The sequence below is a fragment of the Micromys minutus genome (genome assembly GCF_963924665.1).
Source record: "Micromys minutus genome assembly, chromosome: X".
In the NCBI taxonomy this organism is placed as follows: Eukaryota; Metazoa; Chordata; class Mammalia; order Rodentia; family Muridae; genus Micromys; species Micromys minutus.
In genome coordinates this window covers 112,850,711-112,857,266 of record NC_137970.1, presented here as the reverse complement: position 1 = coordinate 112,857,266, position 6,556 = coordinate 112,850,711, and positions in this window count along the sequence as shown.

Sequence of the window (6,556 nt, the reverse complement as noted above, 5' to 3'; positions counted from 1 at the left end):
ATAGTGGATTACATTGATGGATTTCTGTATATTGAACCATCCCTGAATCCCTGGGATGATCATGGTGAATGATTGTTTTGATGTGTTCTTGAATTCAGTTTGCAAGGATTTTATTGAGTATTTTGGCATTGATGTTCATGAGGGAAATTGGTCTGAAGTTCTCTTTCTTTGTAGGGTCTTTGTGTGCTTTAGGTATGAGTGTAATTGTGGCTTTAAAGAATGAGTTGGGTATTGTTTCCTTTGTTTCTATTATGTGGAATAATTTGGAGAGTATTAGTATTAGCTCTTCTCTGAAAGTGTGATATATACAGAGAGGGCTGTGTGACCACCATCAGGATTCAGGGCCTACATGCAGAAGGCTGAGTCTCACCAGGTTCAACAACTGGGAGAACCCTCCTACTGTCAGAGCTCATAGTAGTATGTACATGTAAATTATTATCAAATCCCTACCTTCAGTTGAAAGGAAACTTCCTCATAATATTTAGAATTACCCCAGCAAATGCTGAGGAGTGTGACTGCTGAGCCATGTGTCACTTCTTAGTTAAATTTGTTTTGTTTGTTTTGGTTTTGACAAACTGCTGGACCAGTTCCTCCATCAGCTACACTATTTTACATTCTGTCCAAAAATGTACCAGAAGGAGTATACAATAACATTCATTTCTTCTCCAACACTTGAAATTGTCTCTTTTTTTAATTCTACGATCTACGTAGATATAAACAGTATGACATGGTTTTGGTTTATACTTCCTTGATAAGAAGTGAATAGATGGAGAGCCAGGGACACAGGCCTGATGAGATTGTGCTCTGAGTAACCAAAGTGCAGAGAGGGCTAGGTGGAGCAGAAAATGTGCCCCTGCAGCACACATTAGGTGCTGGTCCTCTGGCACAGGGACCTGGGATCTGCCTGAAAAGCATATACATTGCAGACTAAAAATACAGGCCCACAGTAAGGCACAAGGCTTTGCCAGTAGGAACCAGGGTCTATCTGGGAAATGCAGTGTTTGACTTTCAGCTTTACAGGCCCTCATACACCTGGACCAGAGGGGAGCCTGGCACATAGGCCCAGGGAGAGCACACCAAGAGTTCTCAGAGAGCAGAATGTACTGTGCTAGCTGGAAAAAGGTCCGTTTTGGCCTAGAAAAAGAGCCAGGTCCCTTCCAGTAGTACTCAGGACCTGTGGGCAGAAGGCTGAGATCCCAGAACAGACTCACAAGAACTCCCACACCTGAGCCCACAAAGAGGGAGCTGAGTCACTGCTACCAGAACTCACTGCTTGGCTACTAAAAGCCAAACACTCAGAAGCAATTTTCTTCCGGAATCCACGGGCCCTCAGGTCCACGTGAGAGACAGGTGCCAGTCACTGACAACAAGACAACTTATAATCACAGATAACAAGATGGCAAAAGGAAAACAAAAGAACTTAAGCAATGGAAACCAAGACAACTTGGCAACATCAGAACCCAGCCCTCCCACCACAGTAAGAAGTGGATTGCCAAACACTCCAGAAAAAGAAGACTCAGACTTAAAATCACAACCCACAATGATGATGGAGATCTGAGAGAAGCTCATGAATAACTCCTTTAAACAAGCACAGGAGGACACACATAAACAAATAGAAGCTTTTAAAGAGGAAACACAAAAACACTCAAAGAACTACAGGAAAACACAACCAAAATGATAAAAAAAAATTGAAAACAGAAATAGAAACAATAAAAAAAACACAAAAAGGGATGACATAATTAAAAATGGAAATAGAAACAATAAAGAAAACACAATAAGAGAAAACCCTGAAGATGGAAAACCTAAAAAAAGAAATCAGGAGTCACAGATGCAAGCCTCACCAACAGACTACAAGAGATGGAAGAGGCCGAAGACAACATAGAAAACATAGACAAAACAGATAGAGAAGATGCAAAAACCAAAAAGCTTCTAACCAAAAAGTACAGGAGATCCAGGACCTAAGGATAATAGGAATAAAAGAGGGCAAGGAATATCAACTAAGAGGCACAGTAAATATTGTCAACAAAATCGTCAAAGATAACTTCCCTACCCTTAAGGAGATGATCATGAGAATAAAAGAAGCCTATAGAACCCCAAACATTGGATCAGAAAAGAAATTCTTCTCAACACATAATAATCAAAACAACAAGTGTTCAAAACAAAAAAGAATACTAAAAGCAGTAAAGGAAAAAGGACATGTAACATATAAAGGAAGACCAATCAGAATCACACCCGACTTCTCAACAGAGACTATGAAAGCTAGAAGAGGAACAGCGGAGATCCAGGGACACAGGCTGGGTGAGACTGCACTACGAGTAGCCGGGGAGAAGAGAAGTGTGTGCCCAGCACTCAGAAAGTGTGCCCCCCGTGATCAGTTCAGGGGAGCAGGAACCCTGCCTTAGGGTCTCTGTTTCCACCTGGCAGGCCCGTGCATGCAGAATAGGTGCTCAGGCCATCTGCCACCAGGAATAGCTGAGATCCAGAAACACAGGCATGGTGAGACTGGGCTGCCAATAGTCGGGGCGCAGAAAGGTCTATGAAAGATAGAAGATCCTGGACAGACATCATGCAGACCCTAAGAGAGCACAAGTGCCAGCCCAAGCTGCTATACCCAGCAAAACTCTCAAACACCATAGATGGAGAGACCAAGATATTCCAAGACAAAACTAAATTTACAAAATATCTGACCACAAACCCAGCACTACAACACATTATATGTGGAAAACCCAATACAACAAGGGGAACTACATCCTAGTAAAAACAAGAAAACTCCTAAGCAAGAAAACCAAAAGAAGAAAGACACACAGGCACAATTCTACCCCCAAAAGTAAAAATAGCAGGAAACAGCAACCACTATTCCTTAATATCTGTTAATATAAATAGACTCAATTCCCCAATAAAAAGTTATAGGTTATCAGACTGGATACATAAATAAAACCTAGCATTTTGCTGCATACAGGAAACTCATCTCAGACACAAAGACAGACACTATCTCAGAGTAAAAGTTTGGGAAATAAATTTTCAAGCAAATGGTCCCAAGAAGCAAGCTGGAGTGGCCATTTTAATATCGAATAAAGTAGATTTTCAACCAAAAGTTATCAAAAAAGATAAGGAAGGACACTTTTTACTCATTTCAGGGGAAATTTGTCAGAAGGAACTCTCAATCCTTAACATATATGCTTCAAATACAAAAGCAACCATATTCATGAAAGAAACCCTACTAAAACTTAAAAAATACATTGCACCACACACAATAATAGTGGGAGACCGCAATACCACACTCTCACCAATGGACAGATCATGGAAACAGAAACTGAGCAAGAACACTGTAAAACTAGCAGAGTTTATGAACCAACTGGAATTAATAGATATCTATAGAACATATCATTCGAAAACAAAAGAATACACCTTCTTTTCAGTAGCTAAGGCACCTTCTCGAAAATTGACCACATAATTGGTCACAAAACGAGACTCAATAGATATAAGAAGATTGAAATACTCCCATGCATTCTTTCAGATCACTATGGTCTAAGGCTGGTCTTTAACAACAACAAAGACAACAAAAAGCCCATATGCACATGGAAACTAAACAACGCTCTGTTAAACGATAGCAGGGTCAAAGAAGAAATAAAGAAAGAAATTAAGGATTTTCTAGAATTTAATGAAAATGAAAACACAACATACCCAAACCTATGGGATGCAATGAAAGCAGTACTGAGAGGAAAACTCACAGCTCTGAGTGCTTCCAAAAAGAAACTGGAGAGAGCATACACTAGCAATCTGACAGCACAGTTGAAAGCTCTAGAACAAAAGGAAACAGATATACCCAAGAGGAGTAGAGGGCAAAAAATAATCAAACTTAGGGCAGAAATAGATCAAATAGAAACAAAAAGAACCATTCAAAGAATCAACAAAACCAAGAGCTTGTTCTTTGAGAAAATCAACAAGATTGATAAACCCTTAGCCAGACTAACTAGAGGGCAAAGAGAGAGTATCCACATTAACAAAATCAGAAATGAAACAATGTAAAAATGGCCATCTTACCAAAAGCAATTTACAGATTCAATCAATCCCCATCAAAATTCCAACTCAATTATTCATAGAGTTGGAAAGAACACTTTGCAAATTCATCTGGAATAACAAAAAACCCTAAAATATCAACCTCTATTCTCAACAACAAGAAAATTTCTTTGGGAATCACTATTCCTAACCTCAAGTTATATTACAAGGCAATTGTGCTAAAAACTGCATGGTACTGGTACAGAGATCAATGGAATAGAATAGAATATTCAGAAATGAACTCTTACACATATGGTCACTTGATCTTTAACAAAGGAGCTGAAAACATTCAGTGGAAAAAGGACAACCTCTTCAACAAATGGTGTTGGCTCAAGTGGAAGTCAGCATGTAGAAGAATGAAAATATACACTTTCTTATCTCCTTGTACAAAGCTCAAGTCCAAGTGGATCAAAGATCTCCACATTACAACTGGTACACTGAAACTATTAGAAGAGAAAGTAGGGAAAACCTTAGAACACATAGGCACAGGGGAAATTTTTCTGAACAGAATACCAATGGCTTGTGCTCTAAGACCAAAGATCGGGAAATGGGACTTAAAATGGTTGCAAAGTTTCTGTAAGGCTAAGGACACTGTCAAGAAAACAAAATGGCAGCCAACAGATTTGGATATGATCATTACCAATCCCACATCTGATAGAGTACTAATATCTAATATATACAAAGAACTCAAGAAGTTAGACACCAAACAATTAAACAATCCTATTTGAAAATGGGGTACAGAGCTAAACTGAAATTCTCAATTGAGGAATATTGAATGGCTGAGAAGCATCTAAGGAAGTGCTGGACATCCCTATTCATCAGTGAAATGAAAATTAAAACAACCCTGAGATTCCACCTCACACCAGTCAGAATTGGTAAGATCAAAAACTCAGATGACAGCAGATGCTTGCAAGGATGTAGAGAAAGAGGAACACTCTTCCACTGTTGGTGGGGTTGTAAACTGTTACAATCACTCTGCAAATCAGTCTTCCGGATCCTCAGAAAATTGGACTTAGTCCTACCTGAAGACCCAGTTATTTCACTTCTGGGAATATAACATAAAGATGTTCAAACATACAAGAAGAACACATGCACCACCATGTTCAGAGCTGCCCTATGTATAATAGCCAGAAGCTGGAAAGAACCCAGATGTCCTTCAGTAGATGAGTGGATACAATAATTGTGTTATATTTACACAATGGAGTATGACTCAGCTATTAGAAACAATGACTTTATGAAATTCCTAGGAAAATGGATGTATCTAGAGAATATCATCCTGAGTGAGGTAACCCAGTCACAAAAGAACAGACATAATATGCAGTCACTGATAATGGGATACTAGCCCCAGAAAGCTCTGAATACTCCAGAAAAAAAACTCAGAAAAAGTTCAAAAAGTCAAAGCCCCAGTCCTTAGGGAAAAAAATAGTATATAGTATCCTCTCAGAGTGTCAGACTGTGTGTGGTACACTTAGACATTAAATCACTAATAATCAACGAGCTAAGAATATAGCCTTGTGGCAATTTCTGGTATTGAAAAATCATTATGTTTAATCTATACACACCAAGAAAACTTTGACTGTTTTCATGTTCCATTCTGTTCTACATGTACTTTATGCTTATGGTAACTATTAAAATTTCAATGCATGCTATCAAACCTTTAAAATAATCAAGTACTGACAAAAATATATTCATATAGTTTTATGCTAAATGCTTTTAAAAATCTGTACATATTTCTCTCTTTTTAAAATAAGGTTGTAAAAAGAAAAAGAAGTTACTAGACATTTTTTTCATGTTTACTGTCCATTTTTACATCTTTTTGGGTGGAAGGTCTATTACAATCTGTAGCTCATTGCACAACATTTTTACTCAAGAAAAAATTTTAAGATAGTACAAAGTGTTCTAATATTTTCTTACATTGAAATACCTTTCACTACCCATGGCTCATTTTTCCAAAAAAGATGACCATCCTAAGTGGTATAAACCAGTTACCTGACCAACAGGTTGTATTTGTGTCTAGCCAGAGTTTTCACTGAAATCCTTTTGTCTTCTAAATTTCAACACAAGATAGTACATGCTACTTAACTCTTGTGGCTCCATATCTTTTTTCAGCCCATGATAGCTTCTTTGTTTTCAGGACCACAGAAGAAGAAGTGTATAGGCCACACATACGGGGGACAGCACCAATTTGAGTTCATCTGGACTTTTCTCATGATAATGTGAGATTATCAGAGAATATCACTAATTGGAAATGCATTTCACATTGCATGGCAAAGAACACATGCTATTACTGAGTCTGAACAATAGTCATGTTGCTCTTGATTACTTAGTGAATTTTTCCAGTATGAAGTCCTACTTTTTCCTTTTTCATATTTACTAGATACAAATTACCAAATTCAGTCTATTCTCATGGGGATTGAGATTTAATTCTATTTGAAGAAGAGAGAATGTATGTGTTTTTTGAAATTATTATTTTCATTGTTATTATCTCCAGAAGATA